The following is a 12268-nucleotide window of genomic DNA, read 5'->3' as shown; positions in this document are numbered from 1 at the left end:
ATGATGATTGGTCTAGCAGATGAAAATACATCACAGAAAAACACAGAGACTTTTAAGAAGGTTTGGTCTCTTATTGTAGGGTTCATAATGGATACAGCTTCCTAGCACCATTTTTGTTTGGCAAAATATGATGCTACCACCAATGAGTGCAGAAGTTTAAATAAGAGTAGAAGATGTACATAAAGAAGATGTACATAATTGTCCAAGGGGGTGGATGTACTAGATACAGTTTGTTGATTTTCAGAAATATTCTCACTCTTCTAAGTGCTCACTGAATTTCTTGGATTCTTTTCACAACAGGGTTCAGTTGTATTCTTCCACGGAGAGGCACTGTGTACGATTTGGAAGGCAGAACCAAAGAGAGGTCATCCTGATTTGGTGGTGACCACTGGGGACAAGCACGTGGGCACCGGCTTGGCAGATGTGTGGTTTTGCTCATGACTCGGGGTCTTACCTTTTGACAAGTACTAACCACAGCGCTACAGGCAAATCGGATCATTCATGACTGAGACCAGCAGCCACGGAGTCAGGAACACCTTCCTGAACCCACTTTAGAAGGTTAGGATCTTTGCGATCAAGTTTAGTTATTTGCTATCATGAGACTAGAATTTTCATATCCGTATCAAGTGTGGCTGACACTGGAAGTAGGAAATGACCTTTTAAAGGTATCAGAATTTAAATATCAAAAACAAATTACACATATATATGTGTGTGTGTGTACATTTTTTTCTCTTAGATCCTCCTTTCTGAACAATTGCAAATATGGATAGCAGCATGTAGATTAAAGGAAGAGCAGTGTGTAGCAGAGTTGTTACCTGTGGAAAAGAAGCAGAAACGGTAAGAAGGAAGGACACCAGAGGAGGAGTCTTCTACATGTTGATATGGGTCCACTCTGTCACTGCTTTAAAAGGACCTGAGGACAGTGGTAAAGACGAAATGACTCTACCACCTGGACTTCAGATGTACTCCTGGTCAGCTCTGTATGACAACAGGTCATTTCTAGTTAAGAATTTTACTTATGTGCTTTTCTGATCATTATGGGTTAAATTAGCAATGCAACATATGCAAGAATACTTAGGAATATGGAAAAACTATTTGCTGTTAAGCATAACAGGCAGGACACAAAATGTAATGTACCATTACAGTGTACGTTGTGTTTATGATTCTAATTTACATGTAAAAATACAAATTTGATGGCTATTCATGATATGTTAACAATGGTTAATTCTGGTGCGGGAATCATGAAATCATGGTCGTTTTTCTCCCTGAAAAGTTTTCCAACATTTTCAATTAATATGTATTATCAAAAAATAATTACTTAAGGAAAGGAATTTTTATCTCAGTGCGGACTGTGCAGTTCTAGTTAGTGAATGCTGGTTTGAATAAGCTATTTTCTGTTTGTGCTACACATTATAATATGCCAAAATTAGTAATTTCAACAAATCACAAAATTCAGAGTTATACCTCAACTGTTTCAATTACACAGTACAACGCAGGATGAGAATTTGAACCATAGTAAATACTATAAATGCAGAGGGATACACAATTCACGCCTGACTTATACCAACATTTGCAGTGACATTATGAAGGGACAGTAAGGTGCAGGTTTGTGATCTGATCTTCAAATAATAGGAGAGTTCAGAGATCTCCTTATTTTAATTTTTTTTTAATTTTTGTTTATTTATTTATTTTTGGCTGTGTTGGGTCTTTCTGTGCGTGGGCTTTCTCTAGTTGCGGTGAGTGGGGGCCACTCTTCATCGCGGTGCACGGGCCTCTCACTATCGCGGCCTCTCTTGTTGTGGAGCACAAGCTCCAGACGCGCAGGCTCAGTAGTTGTGGCTCACGGGCCTAGTTGCTCCGCGGCATGTGGGATCTTCCCAGACCAGGGCTCGAACCCATGTCCCCTGCATTGGCAGGCAGATTCTCAGCCGCTGCGCCACCAGGGAAGCCCCTCTCCTTATTTTAAATGGTCCTCATTTTTAGGTTCACTCCAAGAAAGAAAGCAGTTTGGGAAACTGGATGTGACACAATGAACTCTCAAAACAAAGGGGATTTTTCACCTTACCATGTAAACCACACACAAAGGTGCATGAAGAATTAATCTAACAAGTGTAGGAGTTTAAAATAGGGGCAAAAACTCACTGAGTTTCAGGAGTGAATTCCACCAAACATTTAAAGAATTAATGCCAATCCTTCCTAATTTCCAAAAAACCGAAGAGGAGAGAGCATTCCTACATTTATTTTACGAGGCCACCATAACCCTGATACCAAAGCTAGGTGAGGACACTAAAGAATAGAAAACTAAAGGTCAATATCCCTGATAACACAGATGCAAGAATTCTCAACAAAATACTAACAAACGGAATTCAACAGAACAATGAAAGAATCATACACCATAATCAAGTGGAATTTGTACATGAGATAATGTACTATATTATCACTATATAAGATAATATATTTACTCACTATAAGATAATATATTTACTAGCAGGGAACCAAGAGTGAAAAACAAAATACTGAAAACATTTAACATAAAAATCTGTGCTAGACCTAAGTACAGAATTAGAGTTGAGAAGGGAATGTTTAAAAAAAGTGTCAATCCCAAACTGGACACTTCTAAGAGTTGATGGGAGTTCAAAAACTAATTAACTCTATTCTATATACTTTTATGAAATATTTATTGAACAGAATGTTGGGTTTATTATGCTATTTATTTTAAAAATATTTATATTCAAAATATCACTGAAAATAAATTCTTCCTATAAATTGACATCTATCTACATTTATTAAACTGAAATTGCATGAACATTTTATTGATTATATGAGCTTTAAAAACAGCATACATAAAATTATTATTCTGTATTATATTTCTATATTTTAAAATTTATATTATCTGATCTAATATTCAGTATTCTGTAACTAGCATTTTCTGAAAAGTTTGTTTCTAAATCGTCTTATTATTCTTTTCTTATAAAGTTGCCAACAATAGTCTTCAAAGTTGCATTTTATGATTAACAAATTTTAAATATCTTACGCCTTTGTTTATTCTTTGTTGTAGACCATAATTTTTTAAATTTAGGAAACACTTTCTCTACAGCTTACCTGGTAAATTCAGAGGGAATTTTTAATTATATGTATTTGGTTTTGAAATGTGTACATATTATCCTAAATATTTTCATAAGTATAATCTGTTTTGCCTTCATTAGATTACATTTTTTTACAAATAGTATTTAAATGAAAGAAACTTGCTAAATTGGATAACTCTTTATATGCTTTGTCAAATTTAGATGCTACAAAATGTTTAGGACTCAATGTAATTCCTTTATGCTATGAAATATAATTTTATTCAGTTACAAGTAGGAGCTCCTTTGAAAAAAAATATCCCCAATTATAACATTTAAAAATTGATTCTGGTACACAATTTAAAACCCACCATTTAATATTTTTACTTGTGTCCTTGACAGTAAAGTGATACATTTTAATGTTTTTTTCTATTCCAAATCTTTTTTTTCAATAATTGTATTTCAATGCAATCTTAAAAACTGAAAAAGTTTGGAGGTATCATTATTAACTAATTAATTTAAAGAGCTTACAAAAGTTATAAGCAAAAAAGACAAAATCAGAGAAGTCATTAAAATAAAAATCAAAACACTTGTAAGACACTTAGATGGATTTATAAATTCTTATGTTTTAAAATTCCAACTGATAATAGGCAGGACAGAATAAAATATATGCTGAAGTATCTTTTTGTCTTCAGTAGCATCTTCCTTACTAAAATTAGTTACAGTAAACTATATAGAGAATATATTTATACATTTTGAAAACTGGCTGCTGATTCAATGACTAAACAGTATAGTTTATTTGGAAGTATTTGAGAATTATGTCTGCAACAGAATCAATTCCAAGTACATTTCATTTATAGGTTTTTTTCCTGTGCACCTTTGCAGAAAATCAATTAACCGTGTATATGTGAGTATCCTTGTACTTTGCAGCAGAGAGCTCTTGCATGTATTTTGTAGGATTTCCACCTATGTATTTAATTTTTGTGGTGTAGTTGTGAATGGTACTATTAAAATTCAACTTTCAAGTTTTCATTTCTAAAATATAGAAATAGTATTGCTTTTTGTATATTTAACTTGTGTTCTGGAGACCTTGTTAAACTCATTTATTTGTTGAGGTAGCTTCTTAACAGATTGTGTGCAGTTCTATATGTTGATAATTATGTCTGAGAACAGGGTTTTTAAATCTCTTCTTTTCCAGTCTTTTAATTTGACTTGTTTGCTTAACGAAGGTTTTTAATAATAAGATTTTAATAATTAAGTGAGAATCCTTTTTACTATAATGCTATATGTATCATAGAAAATTGTCTTTGTGTTATCACCTCAAAATAAACAGTTTTATCATCATTATTTAATTTTTAACTGAACTTAAGTAGCATTCATAAAGTACCAGATCTTCCACCTTTAATTTCAGCCTGTAAATAAGCTGTTCCTCCCAACCCCATCCCCATTCTGAGCTTCCTCTGGTCATGCCCCTCCCCACGGGACAAGGTGTCTACAGGGACAATTGGAAATAACCACACCAAATACCACTCCTCAGATACTGGAGGAGTATACACACAGAATCTTTACAGAATATATACAGAATCTTTTAAAGCTGTTCTTGTGATTATGTTGCATAGTTAGTGAAAAGTAATGAGAACATGATCACAAAACCAGTTTCAAGAGATTCACATTATTGTTATTATATTTCTCTCAAGAAAGTTTATCATATTCAGTGTTTATAGTATTTTTTCTTTTGATGTATGTATATGTCTATCTTTTCTCAGTGGTTGACTGCAAACTCATTGAGAGGAGAATTGTGAATCACTCATCTAGGTATCATCTAAACCATACTGCAGGTTAAATGTTTATTGAATATATGTTTTTCCCATAAAAGCTAGGAAATGTGAAATTGAGATTTTCAAAAGCCAAAGAGCTACAATATATGTTATATGAAGTTGAGAGTTTCCTTTCATTTATCTTAAGACATATTCTTTAGTGATGCCAGATACTGGAAAGGCAAGCTACAGCCTCTCCACACCTGATTGTAGTTTTATTCATAACCAATATGAATTTAATAAGCATTCAGTAATTCCTTGTTTTAGAAATCCAGAACTTGTTAGCATGTTTTCTTGTGGTGAACTATTTCGTATTCTTTAAGCCTCCAAATTAAGTGCATTTTAAGATGTAGACAGTGACACGGAAATACACCTAAGACTATAATTGGTAGTAAAATAACACAGTTGTATCTGTTTGCATGTAAATTACTGCTATTATGAGTTACGGTGCTTCCTGAAATTGTAAAATAATAGTTGGGTTATAATTTTAGTAGACAGTAACTATTGCTGCCCCTGAGTATTCATTACAGATACCAACTATTTATTCGAAGGGTATGGCTTCTTACTTAAAAGTGTGCCAACCTGACAAGCACATCTGACAGCATGTAAGTATTTATTAGAAAACTAGGCACCAGATCTACATGCTTCACTCTGTTAGGACAAATCTATAGCATTTCAGTTTGTTTAAAATTCATTTTAAAAGTGGCACAGACATTAAAAGTGTCTTTGGATCACCATACATAGCATAATGAGAATTATTAAATCAACCATCCCTGACCTTCTCCCTGAAAATAATATTGTATTTTTTGTATACCAATATTTTGAAAATGGTGAATTTTGTTTTATAGCAGTATCAATAGTACATCTTGGTTCCAAATATAATTAGGGTTATAAAAAGTGCTAATTGGCATATACTCACGCCAAGAAATCATCATTTGGGCTTGGTTATATTTGTTTGAAGTTCTCATGCCTTGATGACCTCCAGAGCATTAAAACATCATTTCTGGTGCCTATTTAAAGAAATAATTATTTCAGTAATTTTTGTCATATTAATATGCAAATTAATTAATCAAAAACATTGTAAGGAAATCACTTAAGGTACTGTTAGTTTATTATTTCTTTGTGGAATTTCCATTTTGCCTTAAACTATAGAAAAATTATTATGACAAATAATGGTTTTAAATTTTATATCTTATTTGGTTTATATATAATATGCAGTGGAAGTACAGATTCTGTAATGGTCTTGCTTTCAGAAATGGATAAAGTTAACTATTTTAAGATTAAAGGATGGATAATTTAGAAGAGAAAAATAAGTGGTATAAAAAAACAGATTTGCTAAAAACTCTCCAGAAAAAGAATATTCTTCAAAAGTATGATTTTATTAAGGCTATCCTTCTAATCAAATAAGATGGAGACACATACTACGCCAAATAATGAAGCTGCTTAAGATTAAGTAGAAAGTTGCTCAGAAAAATCTCAAGGTGACACTCAGCTCTTATTTCTTTTCCAAGGACTGCCTGAGCGGGACCTGCAGCCCGTGCTGACTGCAATACAGGCCTCATGACCATGATTGATTGAAGGAGGAGGGTGCTCTTTATCCAAATGGGGCCAGTGGATGACTTTTTCAATGGAATTTTTAAATGGGGTCAGTTTATGACAAATATTAGATTATGGGGTGTTGACTTGAGGCAATGGGAGTCCTGTAGGAGCAGCTGTGATTATTCATGAATAACCAAAGCAGAGGAACTGCAGAGAAAGAGGGGAAGACTCCTGAAGATTCCTGAAATAAGAGGGTTGAGGTCCCAGATTGTGACAGTCCCAGGTGTGGTTCATTTAGACTTAAATTTTATGATACCTTTAAATATTCCTAAGAAGTATACTTTTTTTTTCCCCCAGTTTAAACTTGTTCAAGTGGCTTCTTTTCCTTGAAACCAAGGATTATTGATTAAGACTTTTCTTCACTCAGTTTAATCATCCTACTACCATAGATTCAGCAAATATTTCATTTTGGCATATATCTTACAAATGCATTGTAATTGAGATAGTGTTGTAGTTGATAAGAAAATTAATACGTTACATAATATTAGAAATGCATCTATTCTAGGGCTTCCCTGGTGGCGCAGTGGTTGAGAGTCCGCCTGCCGATGTAGGGGACACGGGTTCGTGCCCCGGTCCGGGAAGATCCCACATGCCGCGGAGCGCCTGGGCCCGTGAGCCATGGCCGCTGAGCCTGCGCGTCCGGAGCCTGTGTTCCGCAACGGGAGAGGCCACAACAGTGAGAGGCCCGCGTACCGCAAAAAAAAAAGAAAAAAGAAATGCATCTATTCTAGTAACTTAATTTTACAGATGAATATAAAAACAAAAAAATGTTTAAAACATTGTACCAAATCATACAGATGGGTGGCAAAAATAACTGGAATTAAACATGAAATGGTAGTGAGTATCAGGAAATCTGGGTTTAACACCAAGCTTTACAGAAAGTTATTTAGAAAAATTTATTAACAGAATACTGATTTAGAAAATATAAACCCTTGTGAATATTCTTCAATTGTATTATTCTATGACTTAACGGGCAAGTGCTCTCAATCATGTAATTTTTTTTCGGTTGATACCTATGTAGTCTTATTGGTGGTGAACCAGTAAACGTACAAGAACTGGTTCTCTCTAAAAAAATGTGTGCGTATACATACATATTTTTAGTGTAAATTGTATTAATATAAAGCTTTTTAATACATGATTCAAATAATATAATATGCAGTATTCTTTACTGCCTTTTTCGTATAGCCAGCTGATTCTCACAGAATGCTCTTATTGATTTTGCTGAATTTTTGCATCACCAGCCCACCACCTATAGTTGCAATTGATGAAAAACTGTCATTCCAAAATGAAAGTTATTTGATACTTTCATTTAAATTAATGAGTGAGAAAAAAGAAACGACGAAGACGTTGAAAATACGAACTCAACAATGAAATGAATAGCTTCTTTTCTGATTTGGAAAACAAGTTTTCAGAAAATGAAGGAATATTTCCTCAAATTTTTAAACTGTTCTCCGTGCAATGGCTACAGACGCAATACACTTTTACACCTAAATTGCCTTATTAATATTTTCTACATCACTTTCTGAAGTTTAGACAATTTCTGTTTTGTTTGGTTGAAACAATAACTCAAGGCCTGATCTGTAAAGCTTTCTGACTGCTGTGATATAAATATTTCCATTATCTGATTTCAAGCTGTGCAGCGTTACTGAAGGCGACGTTTAGAAGGGATGCACGGTAGCATATTACACAGTATTCCCACACTAGACATAAATAACCTCATAACGTATACTAGCAAACTGATTATGAAAGAGTGAGTTTTGAGTATTTATTACTTCTATTTTTAAGATAATAATTTTATATAATTTAACTTTCAAGTAATGTCAGTATTTAACAACTTTTTCACACAAATTCCTGAAGATTTAACAATGGGCTCCCATGAGCCATTAGGAACTCGCTCCAACACACCTCCAGGACTCATGTATGATAAATAATAACTGTAAGGTCAGACACAGATGTTCTAAGAAAGTTACATCTAATTTGATACGGATAGGATTGCCTATCAGAATATTTAACTGGTGTGTGTTTGGTACCAGCCTACATTCATGTAACAGCCCTGCTGTATAACCAGCCAGCTACCAGCTCTGGATAAGACTGTTCAAAGGAGGAGGAGATTATGCTGTATAATGAAGAGGACCTACAGCTTAGGAGCAACTTGAACATAAGTAAAAACTCAGAGGCAGGAATAAGAAGGTATCTTGAGCTGATATGAGTGGGAAGTATGCACTGGGGACTATGCCACAGAGGTCTGAGAACGTGGGTTCAGGCACTGCTTGGAAGGCAGTGCAGTCAGTGAAGATTTTAATCAGCTCATTTGAAGTACTCAGAGCTGAAGAAGCAAATGGGAATCAACAGTTCCTATGTCCTCAAAGAACTCAGAGCTTCAGTGAGCCAGGGGAACTCTCTGCCGCAGATCAAATCCAACACATCCTGGCTGAGGGCAGAAATGTCCATGAACGATGTACTATGGGAGGACGGGATGTCAGGTAATTAAATTTTCAGGGGGATTATGGAAGATATTGCCTGATGAACAGCTATCTAAATTGGGTGACAGATAAGTTTGATAAAAGAAGAGGGTTCAGTGTCATTAAAAGCAAAGTGCAAAAGAAGAAAATGTGTGAAGGGAGAGAGTTTCAAAGCAATTCAATGGGGCAGAAACGGAGAAGGGTTACAAGGTTAGTGGCTGGATATTTAGGTGGAAATGGGAGTCAAACTGTGAAAGGCTGAGGAGTTTGGATTTTATCCTGTGGGAAAGAGGATTTGAGCTTTTAAAAACTGAAGCAGTTTCGCTTCTTAAAATAGTAAATTTGATGGCTAGGTGTGGGAAGATCCTAATGTCGACGAGGCTATTGTAATAATGTAAATGAGATGCCGAGGTGCAGGACGCAGGCAGTAACAGGTGAGGAGACGCCACTGGGGAGAGATGCTCTCAGGAACTGAACCTGAACTGATGGCTAACTTTTGCAGGGAATGAGAAAGAGTGACACTGAGCCTAGAATGGCTAGTTTTAAAGAGTAGGTAGATGGTCATGCCATTTAGAAAATACAGGAGGGCAGAGGGGGTTTGTGAGAGAGCAGTAATATTTTGTGCTTTCATTGGTGGAGCTCTAGGTGCTGGCTGGACAGAAGATGGACCTGTTCAGAGAGGTGCAGATCGGGTCCAGATGTGTGTAAATAGCTGAGGTGCTGGCACAGATGCGAGGGCCATTTCAGTTAAAGCCAAGAAGAAGATGTCGGATACAATGAACTGTGCCTTTCAACTTATCAACCAGATCCTAGATGACCACTGATGAGAGTCCCAAGAGCAGAGTGTGAAACTGGGGATTAATAATTTAAAATATGAGTGGGAGCTGAGGAAGTGGAAACACAGCCTCTTTCAAGCAGCTTGGTGGGGAAATAATGGAAGAAGACAGAGACAGCTTGAGGAAAAGAGCGCTGCATGGCTGGGTGAGGCCAATGTTTCTATGTCTTCGGGACTTGGTGGATCCACCTGTGACAATATTTTTGTACAGGAACTGTCACCTCAAGTTGTACTTTATGTGACAATTATGACAGCCCTTTGTAAGATGAACATGACAACTGTACATTAAAACAAATATATTCAGAGATGATAAAATGTTAACCTATGATTTCTTTTTAGCACCTTACTTCACTGATGGTGAAGTGTGGAGTGTTATTCTTTTCATTACGTAAGTCTATGCCAGTCCTGTAGGAGAGATCTATCAGTTAAGTGGGGGCAACTAAGAAGGACTCATCTGTAAGAAATCCCAGGTGAGGGAGAGAAAAGACATGAACTACTAACACCAAGGTTAAATGGTTCTAATCTAAACAATGACCCTTTCATCTGTGCAGCAGCATGGACATCACAGAAAAACAAAGAGACACGGCTTCATCACCAAACCTCTCAGACTTAGCAGTTTGAGAAAAAGGCAGGCTCAGGATCCACCAGAACACATAAAATACATGTTGGAGGAGCTAAAAATTTGCTAAATGATAGATTATAGTTTTAACTTTCTCTCTATATATACACAGACATATATATGTGTATATGTGTATATATGTGTATATATATATATGTCTCTGTGTGTGTATATACACATATAAACACAATCTGAATGTTGGAAATATAACAAGAGTAAAGCATTCAGGCCAAATCCTTTGCATTTTTGACTATTACAAGAATGTATATTTGGCTTTAAGACTTTTGGTAGAGAACTAAACATACATAAACCTCCTGAATAATGCCATGCAAATTGCCTCACAGCTACCTTTAGAGACTTTTTTATTGCCGTTGTGTGTTCCCTTGTTGACCAGAGTCTTTTAAACTTCTAGTACTGTGGTGAGAACTGATTCAATTAACATTCAAAAGACGCTAAGGTTTTGTGAGGAAAGTACACTTCAAATATTTGCAGTTCTCCAAATTTTAAGTGTGGAAATAGTTATTTTATTTTACTTATTTTATTTCTAAATAATACCTCTATTGAGATCCATGTGTTTCCTCTGTACATCTTTATACAAAACCATGTCGGGGAATTCCCAGGTGGTCCAGTGGTTAGAACTCTGTGCTCTCACTGCTTCCTGAGGGCCCAGGTTTGATCCCTGGTCGGGAACTAAAATCCCACAAGCCAGGCAGTATGGCCAAAAGAAAAAAAAAAGACAAAAAACCCCCCGTGTCTCTTTGATGTCCATGTTTACCTGAAAATTAAATTTTCAACCAATTCATAAGAAGTATTTATGGTGACTAGAGAGCCCTGGAGGTTTGATAATATGATTTTCGCATGCCTATGAAAACACAGTGATCATATGGATATATAAGTAAGCAATTCTGGCCTTTAGTTTGGCCTATGATTTTTAAGATGCCAAATCATCAATTACATAATAGCAAGAATGGTTATTACACTCTCACCAGCTCTATAACTTACAAACATACAATTTGTGCTTTGACAAAATTATAGCTTGTTAGTTGTCAAATAATTATTGAAACCACTTGGACAGGGGTGGGTGCTTCCCTGGTGGCGCAGTGGTTAAGAATCCGCCTGCCAGTGCAGGGGACACGGGTTCGAGCCCTGGTCCGGGAAGATCCCACATGCCGCGGAGCAACTAAGCCCGTGCACCACAACTACTGAGCCTGCGCTCTAGAGTCCGCGAACCACAACTACTGAGCCCGCGAGCCACAACTACTGAAGCCTGAGTGCCTAGAGCCCGTGCTCCGCAACAAGAGAAGCCACTGTAATGAGAAGCCCGTGCACTACAATGAAGACCCAACGCAGCCAAAATAAATAGATAAATTAATTAATTTAGAAAAAAGAACAAACACTAGGGCTCTAATTGATACCCACAATTTTGTATTTCATCCACTATGGGGTCCCCTTATGAATTTTTCAGAACTGTGATCAGCTAACATTAGTTCTTTAAAATGATGGTAGTAAAAGGAAAACAAACTGTTTCTATCATGTAGATAGCTATTTTTTTGTAGTCATTTATTGAAAACTAAATATTTTATCAAGTATTCCACCAACAGTAGGTTGTCAGACTCAAATCAAATACACGTACGTTTTATGCCAAAGTTTAAAACCTATGTAGCTTCGGCTAAAGCAAATGCTAAATGAGATAACAGGAAGATCAGAGTAAAGGGGGAATATGCTGTTCTAAAGTGAAGCTTGCCTTTATTGGGCTGATCATAGTTTAAGTTGCAATGTTCCACTGGAATAGAAAACCTAGTCTTACTTTAGTCTCTGTTCTCTAAAATATTCAGATGAGGATAAGCTGGAGGGGTCTCAGGAAAGGACTTTAC

This window comes from Grampus griseus (genome assembly GCF_964374135.1).
Source record: "Grampus griseus genome assembly, chromosome: 21".
In the NCBI taxonomy this organism is placed as follows: domain Eukaryota; kingdom Metazoa; phylum Chordata; class Mammalia; order Artiodactyla; family Delphinidae; genus Grampus; species Grampus griseus.
This window is presented reverse-complemented; position numbering follows the sequence as displayed.